At 33.1% G+C, this 15341-nt stretch overlaps 1 protein-coding gene across 6 annotated transcripts in view; it reads left to right on the forward strand.

Annotated features, from left to right (window-relative positions):
• LINGO2 (leucine rich repeat and Ig domain containing 2) overlaps nucleotides 1-15341 on the forward strand; it is a 1089314-nt gene that overhangs the window by 17065 nt on the left and 1056908 nt on the right. The window lies entirely within an intron of this gene.

Below are 15341 nucleotides of genomic sequence, written 5' to 3' on the forward strand. Positions count from 1 at the left end.
GCTCATTAACACTATTTGGGTTTTCCACAAGTATCGCTAAGTGGAACTTCCTGAAGAGATTTAAGAAAGATGTATTTATTCTTGCCATTAGAGGAGGACTTATATTAATACTGATGCTATCAGTCATTACACATTTATTTCAAAAGATTACTTTGGCTAAAACAGTTAGAGAATCAATCTTTCAGACTGATTACTTATGTCATAAGTAATATGAGATACTCTGGGGTTTGAAGAGGGAATGACAGTGAAACTCTACAAAAGCATAATGCACATTTTACATTAATAACATTATTCAATGTAACTATGAAATTTTAAATTTTATGAAAAATTTAAACTTAATGAAACCATGAAAGATGTTGCATTTTGTTATCCTGAAGCGGGTCATTATATCATTTTAGTTAGGAAACAAACTTCAAATAAGTACCATTATAATTTTTCAAGTAAATATTATTATTATTTTATCTATTATTAATCTTCTGACTCATAGTCCTTCATGAGACAAGTATATTATCACATTTTAAAGATCTAAGCCAAATTGATGAAGAGAAGTAGAAATTTTCATAGAAGATATTTTTGGACTGTTATCTACTGTCTTTGGGGATACTATAATTAACAGTGAAGAGTTCGAGATGTATAAGATTTTGGATAAATTAAGAAAGGAACATTTCCACACTCTAGTCCAGCTTGGGCTATTGTCTGACTAATAATTATACAATTTTTAAGTTGCAGTTTTCCAAAGAATGTTAGCAATTTAAGCTACATGTTTCTGAGCACCATATGTTTCTTTGCAATATTTGTAGAGTGTGTCATATTATATACAGATGATTTAATGTCGGAACTGGACACTGCCACCATCTGGTGGCCTTGTAAATTTCTATCACTTCAGTCTACAGCCTAAACTTTTGGCTACATCTATCAAAACAGATTAAATGTGGTTAAATAGACTTGGAAGCTGGGAATAGAAAGAGAGAGAGGGAGAGGAAGTAAGAGAGAGATGAAGAGGGAGAGGGAGAAGGGAAGTGGAAGGAGGGAGGGAGGGTGGAAGGGAGTGAGGGAGGTATTTGTATTCCCAATTGCAACTGAGTATGCCCCATACATAGCTCCTAGTAGTGGGTAGAAGAGTGAATTACTAAATGGGATAATAATGAACAAGTGTGAGTAAGATTGTACCGTGAAACCTGATGAACACATTAATTCATCCTGAAATATTTTCTATTACTTATGACCCCTTTCAGTCTTCTCTGCCCCAGCCCAGAAAACCCGGCATTTGTTTTCTGTCATCTAGAAAATTTTATGCATACTACACATTAGACCTTAATTACCTGTATACACTTTCATAGCCTTTGTATTACTTTTTAATTAGTTAATTTGGGTTAATCTTTTATCTCAAATTAGACTGTGGGCTTCTTTAGGGCAAAGACATTATAGACTTATTTTGCATGCCTAAGTCTTAGCACACTTAAGAGTGTGTTCAATTTTTGTTAAACACCTGGGAAAGATTTTCAGCAACAGTTTTGCAAAGTGTTAAGAAAAAAAAACATGATTTTTTATTTGTTGGTTTTAGCATTTCCTTTTACCTTTAAAAAGCCTCAAGTAGCATGGGTTAAATATAATGAATGGATATGTTAAATTTAATGGATAAGATAGAGATATGAAGAAATAATAAGAATATTTCTTTAGTCTATAATAAAATATTCCATGATATTATAGACATCTCCTTATATATAAGAAATATAAAAGGAAGTGCTTATTGGTCAAATAAATATATTCTAGGAACAAGGGAGGGACAGAAGAAAATCAAGTCCTTTATGAAATTAGTAAGTTTTTTGGTGGAAAGCATTTATAATTGATGCTAGACAACATTTTCTTGATTGGAAGGAATTTAGTCATAAGACTCTTAAAAGCCCAAAGGAGCCAATGTAATTTGTGTGCTTTCTCTTACCCTTCTAAGTTATCAAGCCTGGTTATATAGGTAACAGTTGCTTTAATGTGGGCATAAACCTGCTTTTCTTTGACTAAGTCCAAATGTGACCACTCAATAAATAAATAAAAACTCTGAATAATGAATTCAAAATTATATGTGTGCTGGAACAATTGAACATTCATAGCCAAAATATAAACCTATCATCTCATGCAAAAGTTAACTCAAACTGGAAGCTGATTTAAATCTAAAACATCAAACTATATAACTTTGAGAGAAAAAATTAGAAGAAAATTTTTATGCCTAGCTTAGTGCTAGGCAAAGAGTTCTTAGACTTGACATAAAGTATAATCCATAAAAAAAGGAAAAAAAAATGATATATTGGACCTAATCAAAATTAAAATCTTTTGCTCTGCAAAAGCCCATGTGAAGAGGATGAAAAAGAAAGTTACAGACTAGAAGAAAGTACTTACAAGCCATATATCTGACAAATTTCTAGTTCTAAAATATATAACAATTCTCAAAGCTCAACCATAAAAATATAAACAATTCAGTTAGAAAATGAGCAAAAGATATGAAGACACATTCCTGCAAGTATATACAGATGTTAAAAACACATGAAAAGATATTCAACATCATTAGTCATTAAAGATATAAAAATTAAAAACTCACTGAGGTATTGGTACACAACTATCAGACTGTGTAAAATAACGTGAAATGCTGGCCAAAAGGCTGAGGAATTGGATCACTCATACTTTGCTTTTGGGAATGTAAAATAATATGGTTACTCTGGAAGATAGTTTAGCATTTTCTTATAAAATTAAACATATTTTTAATATACCATCCAGAATTGCATTACTGGACATTTATCACAGTGAAATGAAAACATATATTCACATAAAAATCAGTACACAAATGTTCATAGCAAATTTATTCATCATAGCCCCAAACTAGAAATACTCTGAAGTTCTTCAGTAGGTTGTTAGTTAAACAGACTGTGGTATCCATACCATGGACTACAATTCAGTAATAAAAGGAATGATCTATTGATATATGTAATAATTTATATTAATTTTCAGAAAATTATACTGAATAAAAATGGCCATTCCAAAAGGTTATATACCGTATGGCTTCATATATATATTTTTGAAATGACAAAATTATAGAAATGGAAACAGATTAATGGTTTCCAGATTTGGGGCCAGGGGTGGAGGTGCATATAGTTATAAAAAGGCAACACGAGCATTTCCTGTGGTGTTGGAGCTGTTTTGCACTGAGTTGTAGTGGTAGATATACGAACTTACTCATGGTATAAAATTGTATAGAACTAAATACACGTATACTCACAAATAAGTACAAGTAATACTGGAAAACTTTGAATGTTATCCAAAGTGAATTGTTTCAATGTCAATGTTTTGGTAATGATCTTGTAATACAGTCTGGCTAGATGTTACCATCGAGGAAATCTGGGTAAAGGATATACAGAATTGCTCCAGAGAGATTTGAATTTTCAAAGGGGACACCCACGTCCTAATCTTCTGTGTTACAAAACCACTCAGGAAACTTTTTGCTTCCTTGTTATTAGAGCAGATTTGGTGTGGGGAACGTACGTGCTGAGATAATTTGATCTTCATTCCTTGGAGAGTGTAGATCTTTCCACAAAAAGATCTTTCCATGAAAAAAGTCAAAGACCAAAGTCTGAAGTTTTCTGGGATAGCAGAGAAAAGAGAGAAAGCTTCATTAAAAATAGGTTGTACTTCTTCCATTGAGAATGGGGAGGAGGTCCTGGTTCTGGTGGACTACAGAGGGCACTGGATACCAGAATAAGTCTACATGCAGTGGACCATGGCATTGAATCTGTTAGTCCTGCCACAGGGCACACAGTTTGGCAAGCGGAGTGTGAACTAGATTTCAGCCCTCACTCATCCCTGCAATCAACATTCTTTGTGAAGTGAACAAACTGCAGAACCAGAGGCCTATGCCCTGACCGCAGCCAGACAGAAGGAGTTTCATAAAACTCATACCCTTTTCTGGGTCTATAGCAGAGAAGGAGTGTCAGGTGGAGAAAATCAAAGCAGCATCAAATATAAATGTCTTATTGCTGCTTAGTTGAATTGAGACAAATTAACCATATGCAGTCTCTATATATTCAGAGCAAAAAGACCTTTATGAGCTGTTGTATTGCCAACGAGTTGTTCTTTCTCCCAACAATTTGAGAAAAATAAGTTAATAATACTTCATTAGAAAAGTATTTTTCTCTGTGTATAAAAATATCAGTTGTTTTTCTACATTATGTCTATTACATTTTAGGACTAACATTACTTCTGTAGAAATGAATCTCCATTTTAATAAAGGAGATTATTGAAAAAATATATACAGTTGAACAGAGATTATTAAAAAAGGAATACAAGTGCAGTTTTTTGGTTTTCAAAAATGCTTCCTTTTGTGGAATACTTTTAGAACAATACATAATTTATACTACAAGCTATCTTCACATTTCCCTTTATATTTATTAGCCAGTCAAAAGGATTTTTAGAAATGATAGAACCAGCCCTAAAACCATGTATAAATTAATTGGATGAACATTTAAGAAGGATATCTAGTTCAAGTCATTAAACTGAAACCCTATACAGAATTTGCATTACAAATAAATTTATATTATAAATAAACTCCAATATAAATGCTGCTGAACTATATAACATTGAACTTACTGTTGAGAAGAGGTTGAAGAGTGCAGGTGACTTCATCACAGATAGTATATTGGTAATTAAGCCAAGAAAAGTGATCAATTTCCTATCTAACAGATGCTATAGACTATTATACATTAGTGTTGCTTCTATTTTAGTGGGAGAATCAAATTAGCTGGATTTAAATTAGCTGAATTTAAAGATGAACTCAATAGTAAGAAAATTTGAAAAAGTCTACAGAAAGCAAATGTGGTAGTGTTTATAAGAAAGACTGTTTAAAACATAATTGTAAGTTAACATTATTTACTGCTACTGTTTAATCTTACTCAGTCTTTATATTCCTGGCTAGGAACAGTGTCTGAATGCTTCAGAAGTGTTAAATAAAGAACTCGTTAGTGGAACATCCATTAGAATTATATTATAATACTGATTTCTGGGTTTGTCATCTTGATTGTGGGGTTAACAACACAGAGAAATTAGGCAGTGAAGCATCCTCAGAATGTTTTCTTTGTGTTCTAAGCAGCTCAAGTGGTTTGGGGACCCTGAAGCTGAACTGCCAGATGGAAAACAATAAGAATGATAATGATAATTAACACTGGGATCAACAAAACCAAGTTGAAAGTGAGCAGGAATGGTTCCTTAAAGTCATTGCTACCAGAAACAAATGAAAAAACAACAGAAAACCTATCATAATAGAAACATATCTAAAATTGAATAAGAAATTGAAAATATAGATCAATTTCCTTTTTATTAATAATTTATCTGGAAATGAAATGTATGAATACCATACATTTGAATAACCTTTGAATAACATTAGAAATTCTTAAGCTACATGGCTTGCCTTCATATTTTTCTCCTGTATACCAAAGTCTTAACAATAATGCATTTAAATGCATCTAACAAATTGAATGCACTTATTTGAAGATCTATATTAATATTGTATATTTTGTTCCTACTTGTTAATGGAGCGTCTTGCTTAAATTATATCCGACTTTTTGACTCATGACTCTGAGACTGTGGGCCAATGGGATTTGAATGTACGTAATGGTGGCAAATGTGTGGTAGGTACCTCTCTCTCAAAGTAGCCTAAGGGATTTTTATGCATTTAATGTTTACAAACATTTAGAGCCATTCTTTTTGAATATCTAATTGTTCCAAGTCAACATTCAGTAAATATTAGCTACCCTCCATTTTAGAGATCATATAACAATTTCTTCTCTTCGATGTTGATCTGCCCTTTACTTAGTCTCTTTGTCTTAGACCAATAAACCTCTATGACTTTTTCTGGAAAGAACTATTTAGAAAACTACAGAATTATTAAAATTAGAGACAATGCCATATCAATTAATTAACACACATTTTTGAATGCTACGAAACTTTATAATTTTAATTATAATTTTTAATAATATGAAAACATTAATATGGAAAATTTGAACAAGGCAAATATAATTTTTTAAACACAACTTTTATGATATAGGATCCTGTTGCTTGCCCTACACAGGTTTTGGTTTTATTGTGTTTGGATTATATGATATTAGCATAAAATTTGTCTAATTACGATGTTGGCATTTTTTATGTTAATTTATCTCACAGCACTTTCTACTAATTTTAATCGTATGACCTATAAAAGAGTCATTTTTCAGAAAACCATTGAGAATAGATAAATGAATAATATTACATTATTTTCTTAAACTATTTAAAAAATATATGTTAGTGTTTTTGAACCATAAGAATGTTTTGGGATCTACTTTATTGCTAAGTTATTGAATAGAAATGGGTACAAACAAGTAAATTTACTCAAATTTTGTTATAATTAACTTTTTCAGTAATTCATAGTAATTACTAGCAATTAAAATATGTTTAATTATTATAATCATATTTTGTGCACTTTATTCTAGTTAGATCAGCCATCAGTCTGATGACTTTTTAATCTGTTCTGTGGTAACAACCACTAGAGTATGATTCAACACTGACTGCTCTTTAACAAAGAAAAAATATTTTTAAAGATTCATTTTTAAACATCCTTAAATTATGAAGTTCACAGTAAAACTGATGAAGTTTAATGCTCTTTTTAAAAAGTTGAAATTTAACTTTCCATTTTCAAACTATGTTAGATATTCGATGTTACATTTACACAGCAGATGTGATAGGATTGATATATATCTATATTTCTATATCTCTATATCTCTATATCTATATTTACACCAGATTTTTTACTTTTATAGGAAATAGACTTTATATGTTTTCCAATGATAGCACCTAATAATAAGATGCAGAGTTATAATTTCAACCTGTATTTTTTAAAATTACATTAACATTGGCAAATGCTGAAGAAGAGCAGCTAAGTTTTATCATATTTTTAATTTGGAGCTTTAGATATTTTCATTAACTGGATGAAAACAAGATTGAAAGAATAATAGTGAGCAATCTAGAGACGACTCTATGTAGAACTCTTAGAAGTTAAAGCACTATTAAAATATAAGATTCTAGATTTCGATTTTATCAATAGGGGTTAGGTTAAATTGTATTCTTGTTTTTTTTTTTTATAATAAAATGCAAAAAGAGGATTCTCTTTATAGGAATTTGATTTATAGTTGTCTTTGCTCTATTCTCTAGCAGACCAACACATACTTATGGATTTATTTTTGAAGATGTAATTTAAAATTTAATTGTCCTATATGTAATGCTTATGCAAGTGGAATGATTGTGATAGAACATTTTATGGTGAGGCTGTGGTATAGCAGGAAGAGTACTGGACCTGGATGTAGAAGATTTTGGTTCAAATTTCAGCTCTGCTTCTTTGCCAGCTTTGTGAATTTGTGCAAAGAGTTCAACTCATTGAAACTCCAGGTGATATATAATGATTCATCTACATATTACTGAAATTCGTATGTGTATGTAAAAACTAAATGAGGGAGTCTATGTGAAAATCTTTTAAAATTGCTAAGTGTAATTTTATTATCATTGTTATACATAAGAATATGCGATTGTTATTGTTTTTCTTGAGCGTCAAGTGTTATGCTGTATGCCTTATCTCAGTTAATTCTCAAAACGGCTATATTCAGTAGGCATTGTTAGCATCCCTATGTGATAAATGAAGCATTGCCCAGAAAGTGGTGGAGCCAGGATGCAAACTTAGTCTAGAACCCATGCCTTTCGGTAGTAGGCTTTAGCTTATTATTTTACTTTTATCTTGTTGTTTTTTCTGAGATATTAAGTGTTAATCATACTGATTATAGACTATTTAGGTGTCCAATGCAGTTCTTTTTGGTTATTTTGGAAGTGACATTCTGATGGCTGGGGATACAGCATTTCCCTACTGTTTTAGCGGATTATTTTCATTTCATTTTATAATGTTGACCTTAAGCAAATAGACAGCTGAATATTTCTCCAGCAAAATGAGTTTATTTAGGAAAAACAAAGAATTGTAGTTTGAGAGATATGCAGTCTAATGGTGAACCACAGGCAACTCCAGAAGAACAAAGAAACATTCTTTTATGGACTTAAGTTTTGCATGAAGAGTCCATTGGAGGAAACTGAAAGTTCAAAGTATAATGACTTCTCATTGGCTGACTTATGGCAGTCTCTCATTAGCTGATCTCTTACTGGGCAAAAAGAAATCTTTGCTTTCTCCTGATGAGATAGTAAATTAGGGCTACTTTCTGTCTGACATGCAAGGTATTGTCTTCTTCTGTTGGCATCAGTAGTGTGCGGTAACTGACAAGTACATGAGAGTTTTCTCTTCTTGCCTCCCAAATGCATTTTAAATGAGGTTTCTGTTTATTAATTTTCACAGAATATTAGTTGTAAATTTTCAGGTTTGGCAATGATGGGGACAAGCCTTGGTTCTAACTATGTGACCCTAACCATTTCACCTTACCATATAGACGCCTTTGTGGGTCACTTAAAATAATAAAATGAAAATCCAGTATCCTTAGCTGTGTATTTATGTGTGTGTATATAGGGGCGGGGGGAGAGACAGAGACAGAGAGACAGAAATTGCAGCACTGTTAGGTGAATTGTAAAATTGGAGAAAAAAACACAGATTTATATAGCTCAATAGTAATTTATATCAAATTGCTAAAAATAACAAGAATTAATTTCTCAGTTTTTATAGGTTTGGTTACCTGTATGTAGTCTGAGAATAGTTCATATAAGGATTCTGAAAAGCCATACAGTTGAAGCTCCTAATTATATAAATGAGGAAAATGGGATGTGAGAAATAACTTTTGTAAAGTCAAATGGGAGCTTATTGGCAGAACGTGGCTGTGTAAAGAGGACGGAAAAAAGATGATTAACCTGTCTGGAAAGTTTGGTTTGTGCTGAAGAACGTGAACGTACAACCTGTCTGTCATTTAAAAAAATTCCCAGATGCCAGATGGCATTTGGCATTAAGATTTTTAATCTAATGGTCTTTTTTGGATTACTTTCAGAAAAACCAGCTACTTTTGAGATGTAGCATATGTGTATTCCTTTTTGAGTGCATTTTTGTGGATTTACTGTGATGCCGTGGTGTTTGGAAATGCTACAAATCATTAATTTTGGGGTCATGAGGCAGCAAGATGAGGAATGAGGATTGGTCTTGGAGTTAGAAGAAAGTTTTACCAGTTCATCCTGCATTGCAAAGCACCCTGCATTTGTAAAATGGGAATACTCTCTGCTTTACACACTATCACTGTCCAAATTATAAAGAGAGATTGTGTAAAAGCATTTATAGCAAAGTATAAATTGATTGTTCTTCTACATTTTTATGGAGGGTAACTATATGATCTTGGCATGTTATGATTTTACTTTAAGCATTAATTTCCTCTTTCCTATCTCATGGAGTTATTTTGAGTATAACTAAAATAATGTATTTAAAGTATGTAATGTGCAAACAACAGTGTCTGGCATATAATAGACATATGTGGTAGATTAAATGTAGATATTTTCCCAAATTTTCATTTTTTGTTGCATTTTGCAATGCTTGCCATCAAGAGGTGGAATCTATTTCCCATCCCTTGAGAGATTTGCTTTGTTCCATAGAACACAGGTCCCCAACCCCTCCCCTGCTGGGCAGAGGACCTGTACAAGTTGTTTGTGGCCTTTAGGAACCAGGCTGCACAGTAGGAGGTGAGTGGCAGGCAAGCCGAAGAAGCTTCATCTGTATTTGCAGCCGCTCCCCAGTACTAGCACCAGCACCTCAGCTCCACCTCAGATCATCAGGCATTAGATCCTCATAGGAGCACTGGTACCTGGTGCCAAAAAGGTTGGGGACCGCTGCCATAGAGTACTCTTCCGAGGGGTGCTATTTCTGACCAAAGTCTCTAAGACCTGGTTTGCTCTGTTCGCTGTCTTGAATTCCTATTGCCACCATCAAAATATTCTTGGAGATATCCTAGAGAAGATGAGACATCCCACAGAGTAGAGCCTAGTCATCGACCAGCCAGTCTCTTTCCCATTCACCAGATGTATGAGTGAATCCAACTGAGATCAGCTGACCTGGGCCCAGCTTGATGGGACTTCCCAGCTGACACTACAGAATCTATTTAGACTCATTAAAGAAATTGGTGGTTGTTTTAAACTACTATGTTTTAGGCTGGTTTGTGACATAGCAAGAACTAACTGATAACACATGCAAAAGAAATGGTAGATATTCTTGTTGTTATCAAGATTTCTATATACGCAGTCAACTTTATGACAATAATTGCATTTGTGGACATTTATGTGGGTTTGCATATCACATCATTTTTTTTGCCTTGCATGTCAGATCACTTTTACAAAACAAAACAAAATAAACAAAACAAAATGGAAGAAATAACTGGAAGAATTCATTTTATTTAAAAGTATTTAAACAATAAACGTGTGTGGTTTAAGGTAAGGGTAATTAATTCAAGTACCTAACCCATCGCAGAGGTACCTATGTATTCTGAGATTGTCTCATGCTCTAGTCATCAGCCTGAACAATGATGCTTGGAAGTAGAATCACCCTTCTCTTCATTCTCTCCCTCCCTGCCCCTAGCAGAGCGTGAATTTAATATGCTTTAAAATACATCTAGTTGGCAGCTTTAGTAAAGTCATTAACCAAAACTTTTAGTATGACCTTGAGAACATATTAAGTGAAACTCCCTTGGAATTCATATACAAATATGAATTTAGATTCCAGAACCCAGATTTCTGTGTGTCCTTTCTTTATCATGAACGTTGAGCCAGTTGCAAATGGAGTTGCCCACTTCCTTTCAGTTTGAGGAACTTCCTCGGTTGCTTCTACACAAAAGGGAAATGGTATATTGAGCTTTCTCTGTTAAAATTTGGCATTTAAACAGTGTTTTTCAGTGTAGAGCACACTTAAGAAATTATATTTACATATGAAGGTATATACTTGTCCAATTACTTTATCCTTGTTATTCACGTTGTGGTGCTTTAGATAAGAGCATGTTCTTTCACTGCAATCTTCTTATTAAATTAACTTTATTTTCAAGAAGCTCTAAAGATGAAAAGCACTCCGGATGTTAAATATCATTTAAATATTATATGAAGTGCTTCCTAAGTGTTACATTTGTAGGTAGTAGAAAAAAGAGAAACTGGTAGGCAATGTGAATGGAGGCTTAGGGCAACTTAATGGGAGTCTTAAAATTTTGGAGGGTTGCTTTGTGTAGAATTACAAAGAGTCATTCTCTGTTGTCATCAGGGACTTTACAAGAACGGAACTTGAAGAAATGGCCTTAAATTGCAATAGAAAGGATCTAGAAATATATTATTTATTCATTCTACATAAATGAAATAAATGTTTATAGAGAGCTTACTGTGTAAGGCCCTGTTCTAAGTGCTCAGGATAGAGGAGTGAACAAGCCAGAAAAAGTCCCTGCAGTCATTCTGGTAAATATTCTTTCTCATTCAGAGAATGATATGGAAACTCAACCCCAGATGTACTTCTGGGCCCCGGACTTTCCTCTTACTTATGGAGCTATGAAGTGAAGATGGAGGAATAACGATGGATGCTGCCAAAGGTGCTGCAGAATATTATTGGCAGCGTCAGGCTGCTTATCTGAGGCTCCAGGCTGTCTCAACACACAACCTCATTTCTTCTTCATGGGAAAAATGACTAGAGAGGTGTTTAAACATAGTTCTTCCACTGTACATTGAAGATTTTCTGATTAACTTTTTCATTCAATGGAATATTCCTTTGGGTAAATAATTTCTTAGCTTATTCAAATAAGATTTTCTATTCCTGGACAATGGCAATTCATCTCTTGATATTTTTCTTAGCTTATTTCCATTGAAAATAGGAAATTATTGCCCCTGGCCTTCTGATTCCTATTTTATTATTTGCAAATTTATTCCTATTCCATTTATTTTCTTTCTGCTAATATAGGCATATTTCATATTCTTGGTTATTGTTTGTAATTTCCTAGTTACATTTTGTATTTTCTATGACCACATGCAGGTTTTGCTTTTATTCCTGTCATGGACTTATAAGTTTACATGTCCTAAGTAGTGAATAGTTCTAGTTTTATATTTTAGTATGGTTGAAGGGCCTGCTAATTTTGGTGGCTTTTCTTTCCTGTTTAATCCTCTTCCTTGACAGGAGTAGTTAAAAAATGTAAAATTTATCTTTTTTTTTTTTTGTCCGGCAAATATGAAATGCTATAACTTTGTCTCTGACAGCACTTACCCATATCCATAGATAATTGATTTATGGACTAGACTGCCAGAAGAAAGAAAGATAGAAAGAAAGGAGAAAAGAAAGATGAAATGTATAGCTTCATTTTTCACTTGGCTAACAGGTGGGATGTGTAAATCAAAGGGATTAATCTGTTGACACACATTTAATTCACATGCTGGCTTTGCCATCTGTAGAGGTCGTTGGTTAGCATTTCTCCCTGCTAAGAAAGCTGGAGAACTGCTGAGTTTATGGTCATTCATCCCGGGAAGTGCCAGTATTCACATCTAGAGCATTTACCTTTTCTAGGCAGGCCTCTCTTTTAACTTAAACTTTTCCTTTTCTACTCTTGGGCACTCTGGGAGAATTATGGGTTTATATTTGCTATAATTGTGTATGTGCCTCCTATGTGAAACCTGCTTCTTGCCTATGACCTGTGTCATACCTAGGACTTGGATCCTGCATCCTGTTTATTGACAGACAGGTTTCTGTCTATGAGACCTTTACTTCTGACTGGTTGTTCAAGCTAACCTTTGACAAAATAAGAATTACACTGTCTGTAATGTTTTCTAAATGGTAATGTTTTCTAATGGTTTTTAAATTGCTATTGAAAGGCTACTGGTGATGAGATGTTTTATAAAGTGAAATATCTTTTTATAAGGCAAATTATTACCCTCAAATTCATCTCCCTCTTTTTTTCCCTGTATTTTATACAAAAAATCCTTGAGAATGGGCATATTTAGACCCATTTTCTATGGTAAAAAGGCTGTACTATACCGTTTCAGGTATTGTCATTCAGAGATCATAGTGTCAACAGCCACACTGAAAACTGCATGGAGTACGGCATTTAATTATCTTTTCTTCAACTTGAATTTAATAAATGATTATTTATTAACTTGTTTTGTTTTGATATCTATGGTAATATAAAATATAAAGTCCCTCCCCCCCTCTTTTTTTTAACTTAGAGGGATAAAATTTAGGCCAACACTGGGGTTGTTTTGCCTAGATTTTGTGGCATGTCACATTGGCTAACTTTAGAAGCTCGTGGCCTTGTCTGTAAAAAGACCATCATCTGATTTCTTTGATCATTTCTTGCTATATCAGTTTATTTCAACTTCAGCTGGCTCTTTCCTTCTATTCCTCTTTCTAGGATTATTTTTTGTTTTTTACTAAATTCAAGGAATCCTCTCAACTTATCTTCTGATCCTCATGATGCCATAGCATCAAAGAACATTGCAGAGTTTGAGATGTATATTTTTTGTATGACTTTCTAAGCAATAAGTCATCAGGCTGATGGAATTTTTTTTTTTTCATTCAAAGTTAGATAAGTAAAAAGTTTTGATCTCCTGATGATACATTTTTGATGGAGTCAATTTAATCAATCATAATGGAAGATAGCACTTTTAATAAGTAAAAGCTACCAAATGTTGAATGTCTACTCTGTACTGCAAAGAAACCATTACTGACTTTTACAGTAACTCTATGAGGTCACATTTTAGTTTCCATTTCATAGATGCAAAAACTAAGCCCTTGGAGGTTTTGTAAATTGTTCAAGGTCATATCACTACTTAGTGGCAGGACAGGTATTTGAATCCAGTCTTTATAATTTCAAAACTCATTTTTTCTTTTATACCATGCTGTTACACTTTTCCTAACTTTATATATATATAATCAGTTACTTTGCCACTATGAACACAAAGTACCATTTCAGTAGATGATAGTGCTTTTAGGGGAGTATTTTACCCAAAACTACCATGTCAAGAAAGTAAAATGTAACAAATGGATAAAAGGCCAGCCAGTTCTACAAAATTTACTCTCTTTGAGAAATATGCCTATACTGTTTTGTTGTTTGTTTGTGTTTATTTTTCTCTTTTATTTTTCCTTATTTTCTAGCCTTAAATATTACCTTTATAACATCATTAAACTTGTGCCAATAGCTCTACCCTTTGCCTTCTTTTTTTTTTTTTTTTTTCTTCTTTAATTGTTAAGATAGAAAGCCTAGGTAGAAATAGAAATGGGCCAGATGTTTCTAGACACCCTCAGGGCATCCTAAAATCCTTTCTACTTAAGGAATGATTCCTTCATAAGAGGAAGGTTTGTGTGGAGGGGAGATTGAAAAAGGATATGGCCACAAATAAGGAAAACTGGAGAAGCAGAAAATTTTTTATCTGTGATTTTTTAGGAGGTGAGAATTCTACAACTGAACCACCAATGCTTCTATCTATGATTTTTGATGATGTAGGAAAAATGAGAGGATATAAGAAAAAATATATAGCATTTATATAGTCTTTTGTATGCTACAGTAGTCTGGATTTTAGAATTACTGGTTTCTGAGTCCAGTGTTAACTTGCTGAATTCAGGATAATACATTACAATGATATACATTCTTCCAAACCTGAAAAAATATATTCCTCACATATGTAAGACCCTATAATTTAGTAGTTGCATAATCACATTCTTGTTCATGATTCTCTAGTTTTGTAGGGCCACAGGTTCAAATAGTGTCTTTTAAAGGGCGCAGGAAACAGAAGAAAAAAATTAGATATTTTTGTTTACTCACCGTCTTCACATGTGTGTGTGTGGAAGAGAGTGTGTGTGTGTGTGTGTGCTTATGTGTGTATGTGTGTGTTTCATGGTGCTGAGATAAATGATTGAAAGTTTAATTATGAGACTCTTTTCTCCTATATGGTATCTTCCTGTATTTTACTGTTGCCTTCCTCCTACCTACCTATTTATTGATTCTTTTGCATTTTATATTCATTCAAACATGTGTTTTTCAATAAACCTATTTAACTAGTTGCTCCCTTTTATCTGTTGTTATCTGATTGAATTTTAAGTTTTGATTTTGAAACAAGATCCATTGTAGAATGTAAAATGAATTGAATATATAACAATGATAATTTGAAAATATAATGTGGACTTTTGTCTGGGGTCTACTTTATTTCCTATTTTAAGATATTATTTGTTATAATTTATTGTGGCAATATATTACAAAAGTGTGCATCCATCCATGCATGTTTTTAGAGTATGTGTTAGAGAAATAGTAGATAGCACATATAGGCACTCAGAATTAAATGATCAGGAGCTGAGA

The sequence above is a fragment of the Pteropus medius genome, unplaced genomic scaffold (genome assembly GCF_902729225.1).
Source record: "Pteropus medius unplaced genomic scaffold, Ma_sr-lr_union100, whole genome shotgun sequence".
In the NCBI taxonomy this organism is placed as follows: domain Eukaryota; kingdom Metazoa; phylum Chordata; class Mammalia; order Chiroptera; family Pteropodidae; genus Pteropus; species Pteropus medius.